Source organism: Heterocephalus glaber, unplaced genomic scaffold (genome assembly GCF_053883595.1).
Source record: "Heterocephalus glaber isolate CG9 unplaced genomic scaffold, H.glaber_assembly_v1.0 deba00000281, whole genome shotgun sequence".
Taxonomy (NCBI): domain Eukaryota; kingdom Metazoa; phylum Chordata; class Mammalia; order Rodentia; family Bathyergidae; genus Heterocephalus; species Heterocephalus glaber.
In genome coordinates, this window is record NW_028258139.1 from 27,065,535 (window position 1) to 27,091,087 (window position 25,553).

The window sequence follows — 25,553 nt, forward strand, 5'->3', positions numbered from 1 at the left end:
GAGCCTTCGGCCAGGCCTCATCATCTGACCTCACCCTGGCCAGGTGCCCAGACACAGGCAGCCGTGGGAGCAGAGCCTGGGGTCTCACCCACCTGGAACACCTGGTTACCCACAGGCCACCGGGCAGGGTTCGATGCCCCGTCACGCTCAGAAATAAGGGGGCACCGGCCACTGCCACACCCAAGGTCATTTCTGTCCGGGGCCCTCAGCTCGCTCCCTCTGGGCAAGACACCGGTGTGGCCACCTGGCAGTTTATTATCACATCTGTCCCTGTGGTCGCTGGGACAAACGGCCACAGTGGAATGGGTTAAACCCACGCAGACCTATCATCACACAGCAGTGGGGCAAGGAATGCAAAACACCCCACCGAGGGTCCCAGAGCTGCACTCCTGCCCGACGACTTCCTGCGTCCCGCCACTGCGCTCCTGGAAGACACCCTCTCCCTCCTCTGTCCAAGCCAGCGGAGGCACCAGTCACAGCGCGTCGCTCTCACCCCCTTTCCCCGCTGTCCATCTTCAAGGGCCCCTGTGCTTGTGCTGGGCCTACGGGCAATCCCAGCCATGCCTCTGAACTCCCCGGCCAGCCTGAATCCTGCCAGCCCCAGTCCCTTCCCTGTCGCCAGGTACCACGATACCCACAGCTGCCAAGGATCAGGACACGACGCCTCTGGGCCACTCTCCTGCCAACCACGCTCATTTCATCCATGAACCTCTGACTGCTGCTCGGTGTCTGCCAAGCTTCCAGACTGGCGTTCACCACCCCACCCCCATGGGAAACCAGGCCAGCCTGGCCCTGGGGACCCCTGGATGGTTCTACCCACCTCCCCACCCTAGGGATCATCAGACAGACTAGGTTCAGGGGCCCAGTGCCTTCTCTAGGATGAGACGCATGACCACTCCACCGTGCAGACATAGGTTAGAACCCAGCCTCCAGGTGAGCAGGTGCCACTGGCCCACGTGGACCCTAGGACTTGGCCTGGTTCTGCGCCGAGGGCTGAGACTTCCTACAAAGTCCCTTTCAGCACAGGGTGTCCTGCCACACCCCTCCAGTGCTCTAGCGGGCAGGGGGCCTGCATCTTTTGTTCTCACCACTGCACCACCTTGCCAGTGTTAGAATATTCTTCGGGGCCCAGGGATTTAGCTCAAAGGTTTTGTCGCCTGCTGCACAAGCGCAAGGACTCGAGTTCGATCCCCAGTACCAAAAAAAAGACTATTCTTCGGCATTCAGCAGGAGGCAACTGTGAAGAGGCAGAGAAAAGAACCAACATCCATTGAATACCCGCAGGGGCCTCGAGGAGGCATTCCACCTTTGGAACCTCCTCGTAGGCTCCACCTGACAGGAGATTGAAGCTCCAAGACATGGGTGCCACGGCCAAACTCAGGCCACCGCGGACTGGGAAACCCGGATTCCAGCTAGCAGGTACACGCCCTCCACCAGGAGGCCTCCTCCGGCCCTGTCCACTCTGGCACCAAGCATCCCCAACCACACTGAAGTTACCTGCCTCTCCTATCCGCTTCGTCTCCACCCATGGCTTCTCCTACCAGCAGGTCTGGGCCAGGAGCAGCAGAACGGGAGTTGTTGGTCAGTTTTAAACCTCTTCCCCCTTTGGTGACATGCCCAGGGAAGCCACGCCAGTTTCAGAATGGGTATGCCCAAGCAAGGAGTATAGTCCCTGTCACCACCCACCTGGAGGCCAGTCCCAACCTTTTCCCTAAATCCCTCTCCATCCTCATTAACCTGGAATCATCAATACTAGGGGCCAGCAACAAAGCCCTGCAGCCCCAGCAACCTTTACTCCACTCACCCGCCCACCAAAGCAAAGCCTGATCACCAGAGCAAAAGGCCCTGGGAGAAGGTGGTCAGCGGTGAGCCCAGACACCTGGCCAAGCTGGGATAGGCCAGATGCAAGCTAGGTGGGCTGGGGCACCTTGCTTCACCACTCTGGGTGTCAGCTTTCACACAGGCACTGCACGGAGGCAGGGGTTTCACACACCACGCTACCAAAGAGAAGGGAGCCCTGTCCTCAAAGGGGCTGGGAGAGAAGCAGCCATCACACCAAGATCCGAACAGCCACCTAAGAGGGGAAGTGCTGTGAAGAGGGCCTCAAGCCCCAAGAGCCAATTTAGGGGTCTGAGAGGGAGCCTCCTCAAGACTCAGGTGATACTTAAAACTGACAGCTACCAAGATGAGTGGGGCAGGTCCGTGCATTCACTTGCAAAGCACGGGTTTCCCAGCCACAATCACATGCAGAATTGCAAAAAAAAAAATGTCCCCATAGAAAGAGGCATCAGTTCCTGGAGTGGCATGCTTAACAAAGAGGACCAGGGGGCTCCCCGGCCCTACCGTCTGCAAAATTCAAGAGTTAATCAAGAGGGAACTTAACAGATCAATGAGAAAAATGCTGCCGACACCTCCAAAGGAAATGACTAGTTTACAAAACACAAATAGGTGGTAAACAGGAAAAGCTGGTCACCAAGCCAGTACTCAAAGAAAAACAACTTTATGACAAGACAGTTAGATTTTTGTTTATGTGATAGTTTGTTTCTGTGTGGTGTATCTGCCTGTCTGTTGATCCCTTCCTGCTTTAAGAGTTTCTTTCGTGTGTGCACGCGCGTGCGTGCATGCGCTTGAGTGCATGCGCTTGAGTGCATGTGTGTTACTGAAGACTGAACTCAAGGCCTTTGCACTGAGCTAAAATCTCCAGCTCTTTTAAAAAATTTGTTATTTTGAGACCGAGTCTTGATAAGTTGTTCGAGCTGGCCTCAATTTGTGGTCCTCCTGCCTCAGCCTCCCAAAGTGTTGAGATTATAGGCGTGCACCAGTCTTCAGTAATGAGAACATTTAAATCCAGTGGAGGTACCTGAGCACTTCTCAGCACTCAGTGGAGTGGCTGCCAGCGAAAAATATTCTTGAACAAACTCTGAAACAAGACTATAAAGGTCTAGATTATTTTGAGATGAGAGACTTTGCCATGAAAACAGGCTGCCCACCGCTGTCCTCACACCTGAGCAAGGGGGGCTCCCAGCCTCAGGGTGCCACATGGCATTCTCAGCCCTCTCCCTTCTTCAGAGGGGTCCTTCCGGAGACCTCTGTTCTGGTGGTGGCTGGCCCCACAGTGCACCCCAGCCCACAGCCGGGAAGCCACTCTGCCGGGAGCAGGGAGCCGCCCTGGTCCTGCGCCCACGGCAGCTACCTAACCTGTTCTCCTCCCAGGGCCCTTTCCGGAGCAGCCCGGTGTTCCTGGAAGTGGCCCTGCCTGGAAGTGTGCAGGTCTCCGCGCCACCCAGCAAGCACCCCTGCTCCCTCATCACTGCCGGAGCTTCCAGCCAGTCACAGGCCCGGTGAGAACAGAGCTAGGCATGTGGCTTGTTACCCAGCACCTTGTGGGCGGCTGGATTCCCGGGGTCACCACACCCAGGTAAGAGGAGCTCCAGGAGGATTCGAGGACACTCGCACAGGAGAAAGCCCTCTCCCTCGGGCCCTGTGACTCAGCCTCTGCTTGTCGGGACAAAGGAGTGCAGGACACCTCATCCTACTACCTCTGACCTAGGTGGTATCCACCCTCTCTTTACAGAGGAGGAAACTGAGGCCAGTACAGTCGAAAGGCAGGCCCGAGATTCAGCCCCGGGTGATTCTACAGCCAGACCTGACTCTTGCCCTGATTCCTCCAATGCAGTGCTCCCCTTAGTCTTGCCTGGTCCAGAGAGGGAAGGCCTGGGCCTCGAAGAGAACCAGGACCAGCGGGGTGGTGGGGACCAGGGCCGTGTGAAGACTTGCAGGCCAGCTGAGACGTTTCCACCTAAACCTCCCCACTTCCTGTGCAGCACTTACTGCCTATTTGCCACTTTATTTTTGAAAAGTCCAAGGAGTAGGAAGATGGCAGAGTTCACACTCGCCCTTACCAGTGTGACCACGAGAAACTGCTGCTCTTAAGTCCCGTTCCTCCATCTGTTAGGGCCACAGTGTGCTGAGAGCCCCCGGACAGCGCAAGCCCCCTTCTTTCTTCTGCCTAACAAGGCAAGGGCCGGTCTTCAGTTAGCCTGGGTGTTCTGAGGACCCAAGGAGCCGGCGGGAGGCAGCAGCCAAGACATCATCTTAAATCTCCAGAACGAAGCAGCCAACTCGAAACTGTAACACGGCTGGGGGGAAATGCCAGTGCTCCTCTCATTTCAAATGGCTTTAAAACACGAATCCTTGGGTAGAACTACAAGAGAAAGACAGAAAGGAGCCCGGGGGGGTGCAAGCTCACAGCCACAGGATCTCCACATGGATCTCATTCAAAATCACTATTGGAGCCACTTCTGAGGGCAAGCCAGCTCCAGGACCTCGAGTGACAGTGAGCCTTTCCTTCACAGAAGACAACTTGAAAGCTCCCATGAGAAACAGAAACTCCACTCAACATCTGCCTTTCTGACAATATCCCAACCCTGCCTTCAGAGGGCCCTATTCCAGCCTCTTTCTACCTCCCTGGAACACACTACACAGAAGGCCAAAGACACTTCACAGTCACTTCCGCAGTGACAAGCTTGAGGCTAGAGGGGAGTTAAAAGAACAATTATTTGGGCCAGGGATTTAGCTCACTGGTTCCGGCGCCTGCCTCGCAAGCGCAAGGTCCCGAGTTTGATCCCTGGTACCAAAACAAAAAAACAATTATTTGCAAACACAGGCCCAATAAATCCCGTCCTCCAGCCAGCCTCACCCAGAGCAAGCTGGCTAGCACAGGCTCAGGGCCTGGAGGGTGGGAAAGGCTGGAAGGCCTGCTGCTTCTCGGGCGGCCCTGTGGAAGGCGATTCCCCGGGCAGGGACCTCTCAGGCCCAGCCAGGCACTGTGGAGCCGCTGCTTTTCGCCCACCGTCCTTTCCTTAAATAAGAGACAACCAATGCCGGCGGAAATGACTCCCGAGAGCGACTTGAATGAGGGGTCCACCTGAACCCCGAGCCTACCCGGCTTCTCCCAGACTTTAGAGATGCAGCACAACAGCAGCCATATCTCCGTCACCTGAGCCTGCCCACCCCTCGCACCCCACACAGACCCTCAGCCCCGCCCCCAGCTCACTCCACCCTGTGGAAGAGACTCAGGCCAGAGAAGCCTGGGGCTCAGCACAGGCTCAATCCACATCAACAGCGGGACGCCTAACGAACCTTTGTCTCCTGTTAATAGTTGGCTTCCCGCACCTCGGACAGCTGAGCACCTCGGGGAAGATTCCAGTCGCCAAGCCCAGGAAGAAAGGGGAAGGGTGAGAGAAGGAAATTTAATTTGAGGAGTTTAAAATAGTGGCAGATCCCATCTCAAAATAAAAAACAAAAAAAGGACTGGAGATGTAGCTCAGTGCAACAGCCCCGGCTGAACTCCAGCACTTCAGGGGAAACTGCAGTAAAGGAGACACGCAGCTCGGGGCTCACAGTCTAGACATGAGCCAGTACCACCTCTCACTAGACCCATGATTTCTCTAGGCGGGAGGTGGGTACAGGACAGTGTGGACCTCTCAGGTTCTGCGGGAATGAAGGGCATTGTGGACGCTGAGTGGGCGGCGTGGTGCCGAGACTCAGGGGTTCCTCTCCCTCCTGCCCCTCCTGCTAACAGGACGGGGATGCTCAGAAGACTCAGGAGGTCTGTGTGCTGCCGCCCTGCCAACTCACAGACAGGAAGCTGCCCCTTCTGCCGCACCACCTGGCTCAAACCTGCCCTGGCCTGCCCCACCACTGCCGGGCTTCTCTCCTGTCACCAGCTGCCGATGGGCTGAACGTCGGAGTCTGGTTCCTGCAGCCTGCTGAGGTGGAGGGATGCGTCTGACTCCCTGGAACTCAGCCACAGGCCTGGAGGCTCAGGAGACCTTGGGAGGCAGCAGCAAAAGGGATCCAGAGCCAACATGGGCCCCGTCTGGGCTTGGAGAAGCAGGGGCACCCAGCACTGCCCACAGAGGCTCACTGTGGAGGAGCCGGGCTCCGTGACTCAGCCCCACCAGAAGCGGTGACTCAGCAGCCCCGTGCACAGCAGGCGCAGCCTCCAGAGTGGGGGTCCCGTGCCAGGTGAGTGGCCGACTCAGCCAGGACTGCGCCAACCCTGCCCTGTGTCCGCCCACGGCTGGTGACTCAGGCGCCTGGCATGCCAGGGCACCACGTGACTGACTGTGGCTGTGCCAGGGTAAGCAGCCGGGAAGCGGGGTCTCAGTGAGGTCAGGCTGGCACCGGGCAAGGGTGGCAGCGGCATGGAGCTGGTGGGCGGCCTCGGGCAGGAAGTGGCCTGGTGCCTGCAGCCTCCTTGCCTGGCCTCGGCTGCCAGCTTCCAGGGCTAGGAGAGGAGGCAGGAAGAGAAGCACAGGCAGAAAAGGGCAAAATATAAAATAGTTACAACTCTTGAAGCCATAGGCACAGAACCCCAATTGCACAAGAAATTACATGGAGAATCAACAAATAGGATCACTTCAAATTGAAAAGCTTCTGCCCAGCAAAAGAAACAACCAACAGGCCGAAGAGACACCTACAGAATGGGAAAGAATCTGCCAACTACTCCTCAGACAGAGGACTGATATCTAGAATATACAAAGAACTAAAACAATCAGACCCTTAAAAGAAAAGACCCAACTGACAATTAGGCAAATGAAACGAACTGCCACTTCTCCGAAGAAGTACAAATGGCCAATAAATTCATGAACAAAATGCTCAGCATCGCTGGTCATTAGAGAAATGCAAGTTAAAGCACAGAGACTCTGCTTAGTCCAGAAAGAGTGGCTATGAGCAATACACAGAAGGACAAATGCTGTAAGTCTCGGGGGTGGAAGGAGCAGGACCATGGGACAGACTTATCTACACTCGAAAATGTGGACTAGTACAACCCCTTTGGAAATCAGTACGGAGAGTCTACAAAAAACTGATAGTAGAAATTCCATTCAATCCAGCTATTTCCCTACTAGGAATTTTCCCAAAACATCATACTACAGAGAGAACGTCCACACCCGTGTTTATAGCAACACAATTCAAAACAGCAAAATCTTGAGGGCAGCCTGTATGTCCATCAACAGATGAGTGGATAAAGAAAATGTAGTAGTAATGGAATACTACTCTGCCATAAAGAAGGTTAAACTTGAGTCATATGTAGGAAAATGGATGCACCTTGAGACCATAATGTTCAGTGAATAAATCAGATGGGAAGGAGAGAGGCTGGACACACTTCACTGACAGAGAGGAAGGCCCAGTGGGGCCAAGGGCTTCATATCTCCTCACCCTATACTATTTGCTTGACATATGCTGGCTCACTCAGAGCTTCGGCCCCGTGAAAGATACTCTTATGGTTTGTTATTTTATGGATAAGAGCAGTTACTATCTACCTTCCTCCAGCTCACACAGTAGGATTCAAGCCCAGGCAGGGCCCTCTCTGCTCCAAGGCTTCCGAGCCCATAACGACAGCACAGCCAGAGCTGGCTCCTCCAGCGCCCGAGCTTACTCACAGGGGACAGGGGACAGTCGGCCAGCTGGCCAGGTGCCCAGGTCCCCTGCGATGGCCCTGGGCTCTGAATGCAAAGTCAGCACCTGGATTCTGTGATGCAGGCGCTGCCTCGGAAGCTGCTGAGCAGGGAGCCCCCCAGGAGAACACCAGCTCAGCAGGCTGTCAGCAGGAGCGGCCGACCTCGCCTCTGCCTGAGGAGACCCCACCCCAGAGCCCAGGTCCAAGCCTGGACTCTGGGGCTGCTGCCCAGGGTCCAACTGCACCCTCCCAAGGGGCTGGGACTGAAGGGCCCACTGCTGTACAGAGACTTGGTGCTGCACTCTGACCTGAGTCACAGAGTGGAATCCTTGGGAGGACAATGCCTTGGACACCAGGCTCTGGACTGGGCCCCTTCCTAGTTTCTCACTCAAAGCCTGCAAGGTCCTCCCCACACAGGGCGAGGACCACGGGAGGGTCCTCGGGGGAAAAGAAACCTAGTCACACAGCTCAGGACTGAGTGTGGGTCGGAAACACAGGAGTGTCTAACTCCGATTTATGCTCTTACCACGCTGACACAGTGTACCCCAAAGCAAGGGGAAACCAGCCTCAAGGGTCACCAGCCTGAGCATGCCCACTGGTGCCATCAATACTCACAGGAGGGCACACAACAAAAAGCCAGCTGCATGCTCACCCTTGTTCACCTGCAGCCACCTCGCCTGCCGGCTTATGTTTAAAATGAACGCCATTCCTCCAGCCATGGACTTTGGTTTTGTTTCGATTCCTTTTGCAGTCTTCTTCTAATATAAAATGCTTAGACTTTTGTTGGTAATGTCAGTCTTGGGAAAAAACCAAAAGGACTGATTATCTCTACAGCTATCCACCATTCCCTCTGAAAGCAGCTGGCTGCCTCTTCTCCCACTCCTCAGCAGCCGTGAGCCAAGGCGATCAGGCAGCTGGTCCAGGCGTGGTCCACTTCCAATCCACCTGACATGGCCCTGATCCCACTACAGAGGCACTGAGAGGGAAAAGGCCTTCAGAGCTCTACAGAAAAGCACCAAAGGCAGCGAGGCTGTGGCCTTGGCTGGGCTCCACCAGGCAAACCCACTCCGGGGTCCCCAGGCCAGCAACTGCAGCCACCTGCTCTCCACCTGCTGCCCTGTCCTCGGCCCTCGTCACTAACTCACCACTCGGACTCCTCCTGAGCCAGCGCTCGGCGGGGCCTCAACAGTCACCTAACCAATCACCAGTTGGGTGGGCACAGGGGTAAGGAACATGGCCATGTGCTCCCGGCAACGTCCCAGCACACTCAAGGCGGCCCACCCTGGGCAAAGACTTCACCTCCCTAGGGCTGTGCCCCGAAAGCACCCAGAGGCCCTTTCCACACTACACTGGCGCTGTGCCTTCTGCCAGGTGGTGCCAACATCCCCCGCTGCCACACGCAGCCTCCACAGCCCCTAACAGAGCCCTCGGTGGTCATCCAGAGTGGGGTCCCTGCCGGCTGGGAGGAGTGCGGGCCCTGTTTCATAATGGTGCCCGCTGGGACATGTTTAAGTCTTGCTGCTTGCAGGCACCCTTGGCATGGCGTGAGGAAGCATGTCCGCCAGTCCATACACGGGCCGCTACATGTGTTGGCTTCTCGTGCATCCAGACTTCGGGCAAACGTGAATTTTTACATCACATTCACAAGCAGCAAAGACAGCACACCTTTGCACTTTGCTTTCTGTCTAAAACACACATCGAGGGCTGCCAGGGTTTGTGCGAGTGGCACTGCCTCATTCCTCCCTGCATTTCCTGGGCTGTGCAATGTGATATTGTGTACTGAGCCTGTCTAAACACAGATGTTTGAAATGCTCCCAGTCTAGAGCGGCCACAGATTATCCTGGGCACTGTTCATTTTGCACCAGTATCTGCAGATGTATCTGTAGGGGAAGTTCCCTAACTAACATCCCAGCGTTAGATGTGTTTGGTCACAGCACAAGTGTTGCTGCCCTCTGCATAAAGAACCCTGAGGAGCTTCCACAGGGCCGACTTACACCCAGCAGGGTGTGTCTGGGGTCCCCTTCCCGGCTGTCCACACAGTGCACCACCACGTGGCCCTGTTCGCCTCCACAGGGAAGGGCAGCAGTTTGTCTGTTTCTCTTCTCATGCTGGAGAATGTCTGACAGCCCTGCCACTGGGCTCTGGGGAAATGGGAGCGACCTGGACACAGGAGACATGGCCTCAGGGCCCACGCCCTGGCAATCCAGGAAATGCCTGTGCGAGCAGCAATGCAGGCAGGAGCTAGGAGAGGTCTGACAGGAGAGTGGGCTGAGCCAGGCTGCAGAAGGCAGGCTTCAGATCTAACAGAGGGGTCGCCAAGGCTCCGAGGGGAGAGGTGGGACAGAGGGGAGGAGACCAAGGACAGGCTGATGCCCGCCCAGGCCGAGGCCATGCCAAAGAGCGGGTCCACCTCACTTCTGTCCTTTAGGTCCAAGACAGAGGAGAAGTGCCTGACTCATTTTTCCCTGCACCGGCTGGAGCGTGACTTTTTGGGTGGCCAGCACCCCTACGTCCTGCTTCCCTTTGCTCCCTCTGCGCTGATGGACCAGGACAGTTGGCGTTGGTGTCCTCCTTGGCTCTCAAACAGCCGCTTCCACTCCAACAGGAGAGCAGCCAGACAGGCAGCGGGATGCCCCTGCCTCACTCCACCACTTCAGAAGATGCTGTTGCCTTTCTGAAGAACAGAGGGGGCACCTGGAGAGGCTAAGCTCAGGAAGGGGCTATCTGGGCTCCTCACCTGCATATCCAAAGGCACAGCAAACCTTCCAGGTCGTTCCCTGGATTCTGCCCTCACGCTCCTGAACAGCCCCGGGCTGCTACATAAGTGGCGTCTTGGTTTCAGTCCAGCAGGGCTCCCTCCAGTGTATAGGCCCGTGCTTCAGCAGGGCTCCTGTAAACTTGCTCCCGATGTATTTCTCATTTATTTCCCAGGGAGTATGACTTCAAAGTCCTGTAAGTCTATGTGGGATTTTTAACTGAGTGGAGTGAACAGCACGGTCAGTTTCCAGAGAAAGACAAACCCTCAGAGCTCCTAATACGGAAGACCAGCGGCAGAGACCTGGCACCCAGCAGAGCTGACCTATGGCGTCTCACAAAAGCTGCCATCAGGCTGGCAGTGGCCAGCAGCTGGCGGTGTCCACTGTTGGCCTCCAGTGTTACCTGGCGTCATTGGTGACAGCAGGGCTGTAGCAGAGCTGTACATCACTGATTCACGATTTCCATCTGAACCGAGCACAAGGACCCCAGACCGATGGGCAACAATGCAAACTGTTACTTGTTGGCTTTCTCCCCCTTGGTCTGGGGACTGCATCCCCAGGCTTTTGTTACTATTTAATTTTGAGCTGGTCTTGCTAAATCACTCAGTTGCCCAGCGGGGCTTGAACTGGAACTCTCCTGCTTTTATGACCATTTAGTTCACTCTTCAGCCCCCGGAAAGAGGGGGTGTTTGGTGGCACCAGGTCCTCAGAAGCTCCTGTGACACAGCGCTGCCACCCAGTCTCAAGGGTGACAGGGCCCAGTGCAGCCCTGGCCAGGACCCAGCTTCCCAAAGTGCAGGCTGGATGGGCAGGAGAGGAGCCCTGCAGTTTCCTCAGGATAGAAACTGACAGGTGGGAGACAGGCCCGCTTTGGAAATTTGTCTCACACGTGTGGAAGGGAAAACAGAGCATGAGTCTGCTAAGCCTCCTCCGAGAGGTCCTGGGCTCATCCATCCGCACAGCTGATGCATCACTGGCGCACCAGGTCTCACCAGAGAGCCCCACCCAGAGCACCTGGGTTCCAGGCACCGCCCACCCCCCCACCCCAACCCCGCCCTGCGACATGCATACCACACACAGGTTCGTCCTCCAGGGGTTAAGTCTGGTGGGTAAGAGCGAGATTCAGGCTGGGCATGGTGGTGCATGACTGCAATCCCAGCCCTCAGGAGGCTGAGGCGGGAGGATAGCCTCCACTTTGAGGTCAGCCTCAGTTACACAGTAAATTCAAGGATGGCCTGGACTACAGAGTGAAATGCTGTCTCAAAGTGCAAAACAAAACAAGAAAAACAGAAACTCGGATGCATGGCAATGAAAATGGCCCTGTTCACAGCTGACACAGCTCTGGTAGCCTGTGCTGTGGCCTGGAACCAGGGAGGGCTTCCGGGAGGAGGCAGAGCCAGCTGCAGCTTTAAACTAAGAAGATCAGAAGATCAAGACAGCCTTGCAGCATGGTAGGAGCTGAGCTCACGTGGCAGAGAGAACAGGCCGTGTGTGCAGCAGGAGGACCATGAGCTCAAGTAACTCAGCTCAGCTCGTGCGGGCTTCGCGTGTCACTTCTGGCCATCACAAGCTGCAGTCAGGACACCTTGGCCGGAGGCACCTGTCCATCCGTGGAGGCACTGGATTTCGCCACGCAGCCACGGAAGCCATGGAAGCCAGCCTTTTAGGGACTGGGCACACACCCGAGTGGAGAGCCAGGAATCCCACATGGGCCGAACCGGCTTCCCAGAGAACAGCCCCGAAGCTGTGCTCCAGAAGGGGCCTCTCTGGAAAATGTGCTGACTGCTTTACAAGTGGGAAGTGCAAGTGTCCGCACCCTGGGTCCAGCAATGGAGTCTCGAACTGCTGCCATCCTGAGAAGTAACCAACCTCCGGCGTCAAGAGCTAGGCTCCGCTACGCACCCATCCTCGGTCATGGAGCTCGTTTGGTCTCCTGCTGTCTAATCTGAGCTCGTGGAGCCAGGGCTGGAAGTACTCGCCTCCCCTTCCTTCCCCTCAGGAGAGATGAAAGACAATCCATCCCTGCACTGGAAGTTGTTCTAGGAGCAGGTCCCGTCCCATGCGCCAGACTTCTCACCTTACTCCCATCAGCATTTGGATGTACACGTGCTCCTGAGCTTACCAGGGTTACAACCGGAAAAACCACTGTAAGTAGAAAAGCACTGCACGTCAAAATGTGTGTAATCCATCCGGCTCTCCAGAGCACCAGCACTTAGCCAGCCCAGCGGGAGAGTGCTGTTTCCTCTCTCCTCAGCCCAGACCTGGACTGCCTCTCACTAGTTCCTCAGTAACATGTGGGCCAGGTGCACACCCGTGACCCAGGCACTCTGGAAGGCCGAGGCAGGAGGAGCACAAGTTCCAGACCAGTCTAGACAATTCAGTGACTGAAGAAGGCTGTCTCAAAACAAAGCCTTTCAAAAGGGCTGGAGATGTAGCTAACACAGAGGCCCTGGGTTCAATCCCCAGTACTGGAAAAAAATTAAAACTCAGATACTGCTTATGCTGAAACGCATATCATTTTCCCACTGCGGCGAATTTTAGAAATCATAAGGCTGATCATCGTTACGTAGGGACTGGCTGTCCACTGTCCCCACTCTAAGGGAGAGAGAGAGAGAGAGAGAGAGAGAGAGAGAGAGAGAGGGAGGACCCCACCCCCAAGGGGCTTCCAGGGATTCAGGGCACGGCCCACAGCAGAACTCGGTGGGGACCGTGGGAGAACCAGCTTGCCAAGAGGGACTCACTCCGCTTAGCACCCTGCGAAGACACAGGCCCAGGGGATCCGCTGGCAGGGCTGGCCCGGCCTGGGGTCCGAGCAGTGCCTTTCCGTGCCTCCACCCTGGAGAATCCAACAGACCAGGCAGCGTTGGTACGTCCCACCCTGCAGCAGCAGAGCTACAGGGGCAGCCAAGGCCCCCAGCCGGCCCCGTCCTGCCCACTGCGGCCCTGCAGAGCCTGCGTCCCGGACCCACACTGCTCTGAGGTCTGCAGAGATCACGCAGCAGCCTCTGCTCGCTGGCCATAGCCTGCAGTTTCCCCCGGAGCAGAGACGGAAGCCCTGTGACTCCAACACGGGAAGGACGGGCTCGATTCCCAGCCCTCCGGGCATGTCGCTAGGAGCACAGTGCTCCTTTCTGCCCGTCATCTTCGGGCTGGCAGCCTGAGGCGTGGAGCCAGGCAGGCGGCTCAGGCAGGCAGCTGGGTGAAACGGGCCTTTTCCTCCAGGGCACGTGGGGGGCCAGGCCCACCCCGAGGGAGGGCAGGGGTCTCTGCCCACACTCACCAGAGCGACATGGCCTCCACGGGCGACACACAGGCCAAGGCCATGGTGCGGCCCCTCCTCACACTCCGGGTCACCTCCTGCGGCCGCTCCCCCCCAGGCACCCCTGCCCGCTCTGTGCCTGGAAGTGGACACCTGTGGGCTCCCTGTGCACTGGCTGGCCAGGAGGCCAGCACGGAACTGGGGGCTCCCTCTCCACAGCAGTGGCTGGCTCCCTCCACACTTCAGCCCTGGCCAGGGTCCTCTCCTGCCACCCCAGCTCTGCCTTTCATGAACTGGGTCACCTTGGACCAAGAATCAAGCTCTCTGGGCTACAGCAACTTCATCTGTGAAATGGGTTTATGTGAGGAGAGTAAACTGCGTTAACGGGCAGAAAGCCCACAGCATGTACGCACAGAAAACGCCCAAGGGAAGCCGCTACTCCTGTTCCCACCAGTCAGCCATGTCCCTGCCCTGTGCAGTCTTAGGCAGATCAATCACTGTAATTCCTTCAAGTGACGCACCTCTGAGCTACATCCCCCACATCCGCGTGAGGCCACAGGCTCCCGGCTTCCACAGGCTCCCAGCTTCCACAGGCTCCTGGACAAGTGCTCAGGAAAGAATCCCAGCGCTCAGACGGCAGACAGTGATAGGCCACGTGTGTTACGTGGACACGCGTGTTTTAAATCCACACAGTCACATCTCTTTAGAACTACATCTGACAGTCACAATCCTGCCCAAAAGAAACCAAAGAGAGCAGCACACGGCCAATCACATCTGCAGCACAGAGGTCAGGAACGCTGGCACAGGGTTCAAGTCCTGCTGATGAGCAAAGGCAAGTTTCTCCCCTGGGCCCACTTCCTCGCCTGTAAGATACGAAGTCCGAAGCCTGGCATGGTAGCACACGCCTGTGCTCCCAGCACTCAGGGAGGCTGAAGCAGGGGGATTGCACATCTGAGCCCAGCCTGGTCAACTTAGCAACTTAGAGACCCCATCTCGAGATAAAATAAAAAGGCAGGGGATGTGGCCTTGTGAAGAAGGCCAGCGTGAAGGCCTTGGGTTCTGTCCTTTCTACCTCTCACCCCCCAAACTCTCAGCCGCCCAGCTCCACAAGATTATTCTGCAGGAGACCAGCAGGAGTGAAAGGAACCAGAACCCTGGCTTGCAGGAGGGGACTCTGTCAATACTTATTCACTTTTCTCTTTAATAAGACAAAACAACTGGTGTGGAAAACAGAAGCTACGGACTACGCAGGCTGCAGTTACCCACTCTTCCTCAAAACAGTCAAGGAGGTTTTCAGAGAGTACATTTCCAGGGCTGGACTGCAGCTCAGGGCCCATACGTGTGAAACCTGGGCGTGTCCTCAGAGCCACACACGTGGGACACACATACACACACGCACAGCTGAAGTGCAATTTTCCCAAAGCAGAGGCTCATGAGGTCATTAAATGTTTCTGAACTTCCATTTAATTTCTGGCATTCAAAAGAATATAAGCTCAAATGATAAAAGGTCAGTGGCAACAGCTGAGGCCCACTCCCAGCTTTTCGGCCCTCTAAAGGTTAGAAGCTTGCACGTACGGGGGCACAGGTCTGAAACCCCAATCCCAGCTCTCTGAGAAGCTGAGGCAGCAAGTTCCACCACAGCCTGAGCAACTTAGCAATCTGGCCAGTGTCTCCAAAATAAAAAATAAGCGGCCAAGATGTAGCTCAGTTCCATCCCCCAGACAATCAGGCAAACGATCAATCGATCAATTAATGATACATAAATAAAGCAGGCTGCTGCTGATGTGCTTGGCTAGCAGGGCTCTGGTGGAATGGAAGGCAAACCCAGCCGGAGGCCTAAGCACCCATCTCCGGGGTGTGTCCAAGTCCCCAGGGAGACCACGGCTGGAGGAACCCGGGGCTTGTCAGCGGTGAAGAGGAAGAGCGCTGAAGAGCTCTGGTCTTTGCCCAGCTCACCTGAACCTCCAGAGGCCTGGCTTTGGCCCAGGCGTGAGGCCACACTCTCGGTGTGGGACAGGCCGGTGAGGGCTGCAGGCAGAGCGGCACTTGGGGTCTGCAGGAGGCAGTGGGGGACGCAGGCCATGAAGTGATGTAAAGCCCACACAGTGAGCCCGTGCTGCAGCACGGCACAGTCCTACCTCGCATTAGGGGCAGTGAGTGCGGTCGCAGTTGCCCTGCTCCTTGGGTCTGTCTATCCCTGAGCAGCTCCAACAAAGACACCCACTTTCTGGGACAGTTGCAGTCGCCCCCTCGCCCCGTGACCCTCGGCAGCCACATTCATAGGCACGTCCATGCTCCACTCCTTCAGGACTACCCATGCAAGCTGGGCGCGGTGGCTGTAATCTCAGCCCCAGGGAGGCTGAGCCAGGAGGATCACCTTGAGTTCAAGGCCAGCCTGGGCTACATAGTGGGACCGTGTCTCAAACCCCCCACCCCTGCAAAAAAAGAATATCAATTCACTACCTACCAAGTGCTGGTCCACATGGAGAACAAGGGCAGTGGCACAGCATCCAGCCTTTAGTGAAGCATCACAGCATAACAAGAGGCAAAGGTACTCTTTTACACACTGAGCCTGCGGCCATGGAGGAAACCCACAGCAACCAGAGACAAAGAGCAACGGAGACTGGGGAACAGGCTTTTAGATGGGTAATCTGAGGTTGGGAGACCAGCTTTCCAAGGGGCTGGGCAAAGAGTTCCACAGAAGGGAACGGCAAGTGCAAAGGCCCCTTGGTACACAGAGCAGGGCGCTAAGACCTGGGGAGACCCAGGAGCTGGGCAGCAGGAGCAGGCACAGCTGGATGAGGCTGGGAGGCAGATGCCCCAGCTGGCAGGGCCTCAACAGAGGGTTTAGGAGACGACAGAAAGGACTGACTGAGGGCTAATGTGTGTAGAACAGGTACAAAGGGCCACAGCAGAAGCAGGGCTGAACGATGTCCCCTGTGGGCACCCAGATACGAGTAGGGTGGAGGCGCAGAGGAGGCAACAGTGGAGACAGCGTGGACTAGAGCGGCATACAGTGAGGGACGGTCCTCGGTCCAGGATGCCCCGGAGCTTGTTAGGGACTCCACACCCGCCGGTCCGCAGGCTGTGATGAGCCTCCCAGGTGACCCTGTGCCCACCAGCACTGCAGCCTCTTCGGACTAGGCGGCTGCGAGCACTCCTAGCACACAGTGGCATCCCAGGGACCTGCTTCATGTCTGTCCAGGGCCAGGCAGAGCCACACCCTGTAGCCAAGGTACTGAGAGCCACAAGTGGACTCTAGAGAAGAATCTTTCCTCAGGGTCAACCTGCACTAACTCACTCCCCACCTCCTGCCAGGGTAAGATGTTTGGGGGCAGGTGGAAGCCAGGCTGAGCAGGAGGGAGCTAGGGCTGGACGTGTACCTCCATGGTAGGGCACCTGCTTAGCGCTGGGTTCCAACCCCTTCATTGCAAAAGAAAAATGAGGAGGAAAGAAGAGGAAGAAATAAAGGAGAAGAGAAAGAAAAAGGGGAGGAGGACGAGGAAGAAGAGAAAGAGGAGGAAGGTAACTTGGCATTATCCCCTCTGTGGCCTGGAGACGGCAGAGGGCGGAGTAGCTTCTACACCCTACGGCCACTGTCCTCAGCTACCCACAAGAGGAATGCAGACCAGGCCTTGGTGTCCTCAGGGCAGGACTGCTGGGAAGCAGAGAGGATGGCCATACTGCCCATCTGTCCCCTTGGGCTCATCAGGGCCCAAGGGCTGATATGAAACCAACAGAGCCAGGACTTCTTGTGCAAAGGCCATAGAATCGATTCAGCCTGGGGCCAGACTTGTTCTCACAGGCCTCAGCACATCCACTTTCTCCTAGTTCTTCCTGCCCAGTTGCACACCCAGCGGCTAAGGCGGCCCAGAGAGGAGCCAGGCATAATGGAATGCACCTGTAATCCCAGCACACTGGGAGGTTGAAGCAGGGGGATCACAAGTTTGAGCCTAGCCTGAGCAACTTAGCAATTGAATGAGACCCTTTCTCAAAATAAAGGGTTGGAGATGTAGCTCAGTGCAAAGGCCCGAGGTTCAATCCCCACAATGGAAAAGGGAAGGAAGGGGGGGAGGAGGAGGAAGGGGGGGGAGGAGAAGGGAGGCCGGCCATAACAGTCTGTCTCCCCCTTCTACAGAGAGGTGGGGCAGGTTCTGCTCAACAAGGTTTGTCTTTTTGTTCCAGGATAATAACAGACACTGGTTCTCATTGAATAATCCCATGAATATCAACAGTATTAGACCTAGATACTTTTTAATTCATTAAGTTTACTGGCACATTTTAGGTATACAATACAATAGACCTAGATATTTTATGCAATGTGTGAGTTTTGTTCACCTCATCTGCTGTCTGTGAATTCAACCTCTTCCTGATCACCTCTGGTGACAAATAACTTGTGCGCTGTGTTTTCCACATATGCTCACTCACGCAACCAAAAACCACTTGCTGAGCCCCTACCACATCCCAGGCACCTGTAAAGCACTATCAAGTGTCAGTGGATGACACTCCTACATCAGCTGGCTGACAGGCAATCTAGAATGCGGTGCTAGAGACCTCTGGGGCCCAGGCAAGGCTCAAAGGAAAGAAAGGTCACGATCAGCCAGCTACAACATCTGCAGTGGCAAATGCGGGATGCACTTGTGGTCTCTGCTCTGGGGAAAGAGATGCTCACAATCCAGGCAAATCAAATCATAAAGCACCACACGGCACCAGGGTCCGCATCCAGATGGAGGAGTCTGACTCACTCAGCTGACTTCTGAGCAGCCTCAGAAGATACGGTGACCACTTGAACTGCACTCTTCTGTCTGCGAAGTGGGATCCATATCTGCCCGGCCTCGTGCAGAGAAGGTGCCTTGAGAATCGAAGGAGCTGACACTGCAGCCAGTCCCATTGTGGACATCATCCTTCAGTGAGTCTGGCCTGGAACTGATGTGCCTGAGCAGGACAGCAAAGCTCAGGGCAGGGCCCATGCTCAACCATTTCCTCCTCATCGCTGCCAAGAGACGCTCGTGCCGAGATTACCAAGAACCTGCACGTCACCAAGCCCACAGCCACCTCTGAGTCCTTCTGCTCTCCAGCCTCCCAGCCACACTGCAAATGATGAGCCCTGTTCCTTCTTGGGACTTTCTTCTATTGGCTTCGCCGCTGCCCTGGCTCCCGGTTTCCTTGCCCTTCCCGTTGCCCTCTTCCAGCCCCTCCACTTCCCCTACACCCGACAGTGGCCTCTCCTGCCTTCCTGTGCAGCTGTGCTCCACCACTGCCTCAGATCATCTCTCTGCTGCTGTCTTTCTATGCAGTCTCTCACCTCGACTGTCCCAAGTCCACATTCGCTTTGCACTGCCTTTGTGGCATCTATGCTGGGAAGTCACAGACATGTACCACCCAGCAGTCCCACAGAGCTCTCTGCTCTCCAGTGGGCCCCAACCTTCCCACCGCCACTCAAGACACCAGCATCTGCCCCGCTCTTGAAGCCAAACTTCAGATGTCACCTGATCTACCTCCTTCCTCACCTTCCAATCTAATCCACCAGAAGTCCTCCTGGCACTGATTTTCACATCAATGTAGAGTTCACGAGCTTCTCTTCACTTGCCTGGCTCTCACTCAGGCCAGGCCACTATCAGGCTCACCTGTAATAAAGCAGGACGCTCACTCCACTCCACTCCCACCCTCCACCGAGCAAGCTGCAGGAGCTCAGCCCCATCTGGGCTCCAAATGCCACCTTAACCACACGCCATTCCACTGCTGCCATCCAGCCCTCCCTGTGCCCCCCAACAACCAGGTGTGCCCCTCTCATTTGCGAGATCTTTCTATAGCTCTGCAAGCAACCAGCATCGAGACATGAAATTGGCAGCTGCTCGGCACCTGTACTGGGTTTCACAGTGTCTCTCCCAAGTCCATGTCTAACCAGAGCCTCATAATGCAACCCTATTTGCAAACAGGGTCTTGGGAATGCAATTAGTTACAACACAGGTAGGCCCAAATCCCACACTGGAGCCCTCATGAAAGGAGGTGACAGATGCGGCACGCACACACCCAGGGAGGAGGCCACGGAGGATGGAGGCAGAAAGCAGAATGTTGAGGCTGCGAGCCGAGGACCGCCAAAGAGTGCCAGGGGCCCCCAGCAACAAGAAGGGGGCAAAGAAGAGTCTTCCAGAGAGCCTTCAGATGGAGCATGGCCCTCAGGACACCCTGAATTCGGATCTCTAGCTTCTGGGACCATGAGAGAATAAACGCCCATTACTGAAAGACACCAAGTCGGTGGCAGTTTGCAGAGGCAGCCCAGAAGCTAATATCTCAGCGATATCCTCCCAGTCCTTGTCCCAGCCCCGCAGAGACAGAGTTCTTATTCTCCCTTTACAGATGGGGAAGGGAGGGTGAGAGAGGAGATGTGCCGCGCTCAGTCACAAAGCTAGTAAGATCGAGGCCTTGCCCAACCCCAGAGAGTGAACTCTCCACGCTGGCTGAGCCGCTGCTCTCCTTTTATAGAACAGATGGGAAAGGAGGCCTGAGAAGCAACGCCTGAAAGCTCTGCTTGCTTAAAAGGTCTCTGGCAGCTCTTCAGCCACAAAAGGTTTCTGGGAAGCTCTGGTGACCAGCGAGAGAAGTGCAGGCACCAACCACTGCAGGATGAAACTTAAAGGCAGTGAGGCTCCACTCTGCAGGTGTAACCAACATCTTTGTGGCTGGGGCCGCCCATCTAATATGTATATTCAGCTGTAGAATATATACTAAAGGCTTTATTACATGCAATGTGCGATAATGATGTTTTGCTCATCACAGAGTCGGCTGTAGTCCCTGACCTGAGTCACTACTATTACCCTCGGCTCCACTGCTAATGAGCTCACCTTCTGAGCAGGAATTCTGGGCACAAGATCCAAAGCTCTTTAACTGGCTGAGGCGTGGAACTTAGAATGGCATCTGGCATGTAATTATTTTTAACAAGACAAAACAGCCCATCTCATCAGCTTTCCATGTCGAGCAAAGACAAATCGGCCACAGCACAGGCAGGTAGGGTGGTGGCGGGAATCCCCTGCTGGCCGCACAGCCCGCGGGGTGCATGCAGAGGCCTGTGCACCCAGACTCCGTGCCCCTCCATCTGCAGGGAAACTCGGCCTATCCCGGCTGCCAAAACCACTGCGGGAGGTGTCACACAAGTTTCCAAAAGCTTTAATGAAAGCAGGACTTGTCTGCTTTATCACTGAAATCCAAAATGCCTCTCTGGCCAAGGAGAAACACCTGCAGCACAGAGCTGGGCCACTGTGAGGGAGAAGGAGCAGCGGCCTCGCTCCTGGCCCCAGTGGAAAGCTAAAGGCCCAGGCCCTGCAACGAGTTGCTGTCAGCAGTTACTGTTGCCATGGTTACTGTTACCTTCAGATAAAAGCCCCTCACGGGCAGCCGAGCCCTTCCCTGGGCATCACAGCTGCCCTGGCCTCAGCTTCCCTTCTCTGCACACAGAGGAGCTGGATAAACAGCAAGAGGCCCTTGGCCTGAGGTCCATTGTGAGAGTGAGGACGGGAGGACGGGCTTCAGCAGGCCCAGGACCTGTGGCCCAGCACCGGGAGGGAAGAGACACCCAGGCCCACCTCCCGAGGGGCTCAATATGCCTCTTCCCATTCCAAATAAGGGCCCATAAACACTCATGTTTCCTGAATCGCTCACTGGGCAGGAAAAAGTGGCCACTACTGAACTGCTGGCCTCCAAAGAGCAGTGCAGGTGCCGCCTGCCTGGCTCCCCAGACGTGAAAACGGGGCTGGGACAAAGCAGGGCCAGGATGAAGATCAAAGGCTAGGGGCTGGGGGTGAGCAGCGTGTCCAGGCCCTCTGGCCCTGCTGGTGCTCCAGGAGCCCAGAGCCTGGGCGTGGGAGGGAAGCCAGGCTTGGTCCTGGCCAGAAAGAAAGGGGCGAGAAACACCCAAAGAGCGGCCAACTACATGCAGAGAGGCTTGGAGCAGGCTGGGCACACAGGAGCTCAGGGAGAGCTCCAGATGCGTCCTGGCGTAGCTGCTGCAGCTGGCCAAGGCAGGGTGAGGCCAGCAGCCTCTGGGCTCCAGGTCAGGCCACCCCAGCCTGGGACAGTGGTGGGTTGGGTCGGCTCCCGAGGCAGGGACGAGGACACTGCGGACGCCCAGCCTGGGACTCGGAGAGTGGGCTCAGGGGAGCTACTCATGCCCTTGGGGTCCCTCTCACTTCACACTGAGAAGCAGGGTTTTATTTGTTGCTTATAAACTGAAAAAATAAAAGACACACACAGTGAGATTTCTCAACATCACCCCTAGTCCCACTGTAGGTGAGCTCCCTTCCTGACCTCAAAGGACCCTATGGGTCCACAGCAGCTGCTGTCATCAGCGTCTTTCTGAATCCTTGCAGAGCTATTCTGTGCATGTACATGCACATCCGTGTGTGTGTGTGCATGCGTGTGCGTGTGTCCCTCCTCTACTCACAAACGAGACCAGCTAAGAAATCCCAAAACAGCCACTCCCATCTGGAGCCTCCCTTTGCCATCCACTGAATGACAGGCTGGATGAGTCCCTTCAGACGTCACAGCTCCCAGAAGATGAACCTACCTGGCAAGGCCACAAGCAAGCAGCCTGAGAGGTTCATGTGCAGGGGAGAACTCATCACTGAGGCTGCCAGGGTCCCGAGTGTGGGCTGGCCTCACTCACAGCTCTCTAGGCCCAGGCCCCAGCCCAGCGGCCCAGCTCCTCCTTGTTCAACACCTGAGGAATCAGGCCATCGACGACACCGGTCCCACTTCACAGAAAACAAAACTAAGGCCAGGCGGTCACACACCTGGGAAGGGGCGGTGACCAGGACTCTGGGGTACTTTCCTCCTGTTTGTCACTTGGGGGACAGGCATGGAGCGAGGAGAGAGCAGCAAGCTGGGCCCATGGGGCTGGAGAGTCTGCCAAGGGCCTGCATAACCCTGGGAGTGTCCTTAGAGGTCTGTATCACAGGCCAGGCCTGCGGCGCAGCGCTTCTGGAAGGAGGTGAAAGCCTTCAGGAGATGAGACTGGCAGTTTTCAGTCACTGGAGCTGTGCCCTGGGAAGGACGCTGGACATTAGTCCCTCCTGTGCTCTCTTGCTTCCTGGCCACCTGAAGGTGAGAGCTCCCGCTCCACCACACGCTCCCCATCCCACCCCGGGTCACGCTGCCTTGCCACAGGCCCCAAAGCCCTGGGCTCCACCACGGCCCAAGCTTCGAGCTTCCTACGTTGCCTACTGCAGTATTTTCTCAGTGACAGAAAGCTGACAACACAAGCGCTCAGGTAGAAAAGCCAACAGCGGTAGAACCTACAGCCTCTGGCTCTGCTTTGGACTCCCACTCACGTCCTGACGTGGAGTGCGGCGGGGCCTGGCCACAGGCACCCGGGTCTCGTTCACTCCGGCCACCCTCGCGTGGCACCCAGGAGGAGCACACCAGACACCGGGTGACTTTCCAATGTCCCGGGGGTAGACAGATGCTCCAAGATGCTCTCCAGCTCAGGACAGGGCTCTCCACTCATCCACCACCGGAAGCTGCCCCCAAACCCAAAGCGACAGTGAGAGACAGGGACAAGCACTGGAGAGTCCTGCTCTTCCCTCCAGGGCCAGTGCCCCTGGCCTTGGAGACTCTGCCTCACAAGAAAGCAACTCCGTGGAGGAAGAGGTTTAACGTCAGCCTGTCTCGCAACGTGGCGCAGCCAAACAATCCGCTTCGGGAGCCTCAAAAGCCCCAGAACCTCTGACCTGGTGCAGAAATCTAAGAAATCAGAAAGATGAACCTGGGCTTATGCATGCGTGTGCGCACACATGCACTCACACACACACACTCATGTCAGCGTCATTACAAGAGTAAAAGAGAACATTCTTCTGCTGTGCAAGCACAAGGACCCGAGTTCGATCTCCAGTACCAAAAAATTTTTTAAAAAAAGAAAAGAGAGAACATTCTTTTTTTTTGGTACCGGAGATCGAACTTGGATCCTTGCGCTTGCACAGCAGGCAGCAAAACCACTGAGCTAAATCCCCGGCCCTAAAGAGAACATTCTTAATACCCAACACTGCAGGCGAAAACTGAAAACAGCAAACTGTCATTGCAACAGCATCCTACAACGATATGCCGTATTCAAAACGATGCTTAAACGCTTGCTCTTTACACCTCAGCCAAACGTTAGGTTACATTAAGAGAATAAGCCAATAAATCTGTCAACATTGCAGGATCTTGAATTTAGAAAAAATATCCAAAGAAAGGAAATGCAGCAAGATGCATTCACATTAATTATTTCCCTCTTTACACCTTTAACATTTCCTACATTTTCTACCAAAAATTCACATCCTCACAAATATAAGCATTACTTAATAAGGCGATGACCTGTGCCCTGCACTAAAGAGGCAACAGGCACAATGTGAGATCAGCCAAAGAGTTTACTTGGCTTGCTTTGATGTTGGTTCAGATTTTGCTCATTTTTGTTCATGATCCTACAAAACCACAGCAAGAACTTAGGAAGAGATTGATGGACAGTCCCGTAAGAAATAGCTCCAGCCCAGAAGAGCAGAGAGGACTAGAGGAGGTGAGTCCTAGGATCCGTCCACTCTGTGCCAGTGGGGCAGGAGTAAGGGCCCCAAGGGAGTGAGCTGAGAAGGAGACAGAGGCTCCTGCCCACGGAGCATACAGCAGCCGGAGGATTCCCCAGGGCACGTGTTCCTAGACCTCCGCAGACGCCTGAAACCTCCAACGGCTCCAAAGCTCTCCCTGCTGTGGGTTTCGTTCATACCCCTAAGAAGGTTTAATTGATAAATTAGAGGGGAGATTAACAACAATATCGCACCTAGATCTTAGCAACCTCAACGGGTAACTTTCCTAAGGTGACAATTTCCACCTTCTCACTTGGAGGAAGCTCTTGCTGGCTACTCTTTGGCGCATCCAAACTGTCAGCATCACTGCTCTGGTTTCAGGACCATTGTTACGAAGTCAACCAGGGTTACCTGAGCACAGGACTGTCCTCGGCAGCCGTTCTGCTCACTCCAATGGCTCAGCGAAGCACAGAGCCACTGCAGGCAGTGTGGACACGCTGAACACAGCAGTGATCATATGCAGAGTAGGGTGCCAAAGTTTCAGAACGGAGCACAATTTAAAATGTATGAATCGCTTATTTCTGAAATTTTACATTTAAGATTTTGGACCACAGTTGACCACAGAAACTGAAAACTCAGAAAATAAAACCTCAGGAAAGGAGAGACAACTGCACTCTTGGACAAAGCCAGAGCGTTCAGAGGAGGTGCAGGGACAGAAAGCAGAGCTGGAGAGGCGAAGGGCCAGAGCCAAGGGCTTGGCCGTGTGGAAGGTGGTGGGGCCTGTAGTTACCCACCACTCACCACTAACCTGCAGACAGAGCACAGCGGTCTTGGGGGGTGTGCAGGAGAGAACAGGAATGTTATGCACCTTGGCGAGGTGAAAAAGCAGCTACCAGAAGAAAAAGCAGAAGAAAGAAAAAGCAGCTGCACAGGCCACTCTGGAGTCCTGGACTATGACAATCCAGAAGGAGCAGCCTGCGCCTATTATTTTCGGATTCTGACTTACACTTGGTTCACTCCAAGGACAGGAATGAGGACAGACAGGCAGGGTCCCAAGGACGCTGGCTTTTCCACATAAGCCTGTGCCTCTTGATCTAAAATACATGCATGTGTTATCTGACTGGAAGCTCACTTCTTTAAAGAAAAGCATCAGAGCCAGAATATAAGCACACTAAGAGCAGGGCCTCCTACTTCAGTGCCCGCACCCCCCTTTCATATCCCGGTGTGTTCGGAAGTCCTGGTCCATATGAAGCCCGCCATCAGTAGGACAGGCCAGCGGCCAAAGCCCAGGCTTTGAGGCCACCCTGCACTGCAGCCCGCATCCCCAAGTCTTTGCATGTGAAAAGACTCTCTCTTCACCACTCTGAGTGTCCTGCTTCTGTCAGCGAGCTGGGAAGGGACTGCAGACATGGGACCCTACACAACTGTAGCAAGACACACTGCTTGAGATGTCATGTCGCAGCAGTGCTCCTCCTTCTCCTCTCCTTCGCGCCAAAGGCTCCTTGCCTTCCCTGCAACACAAC

General features: G+C 55.5%; 1 protein-coding gene across 46 annotated transcripts in view; it reads right to left on the bottom strand.

Moving 5' to 3' along the window:
* The window catches only part of LOC101704262 (uncharacterized), a 223,358-nt gene that overhangs the window by 177,183 nt on the left and 20,622 nt on the right, over window positions 1–25,553 (bottom strand). Inside the window, exon 1 of one of the 46 annotated variants that reach the window (XR_015441441.1) lies at window positions 3,903–4,999. The exons of the other annotated variants lie outside the window; for them this stretch is intronic. The gene's annotated coding sequence lies outside the window, so the exon portion shown is untranslated. Of the gene's footprint in view, window positions 1–3,902; window positions 5,000–25,553 lie in introns of those variants that run through there. 46 annotated transcript variants of the gene reach the window in all.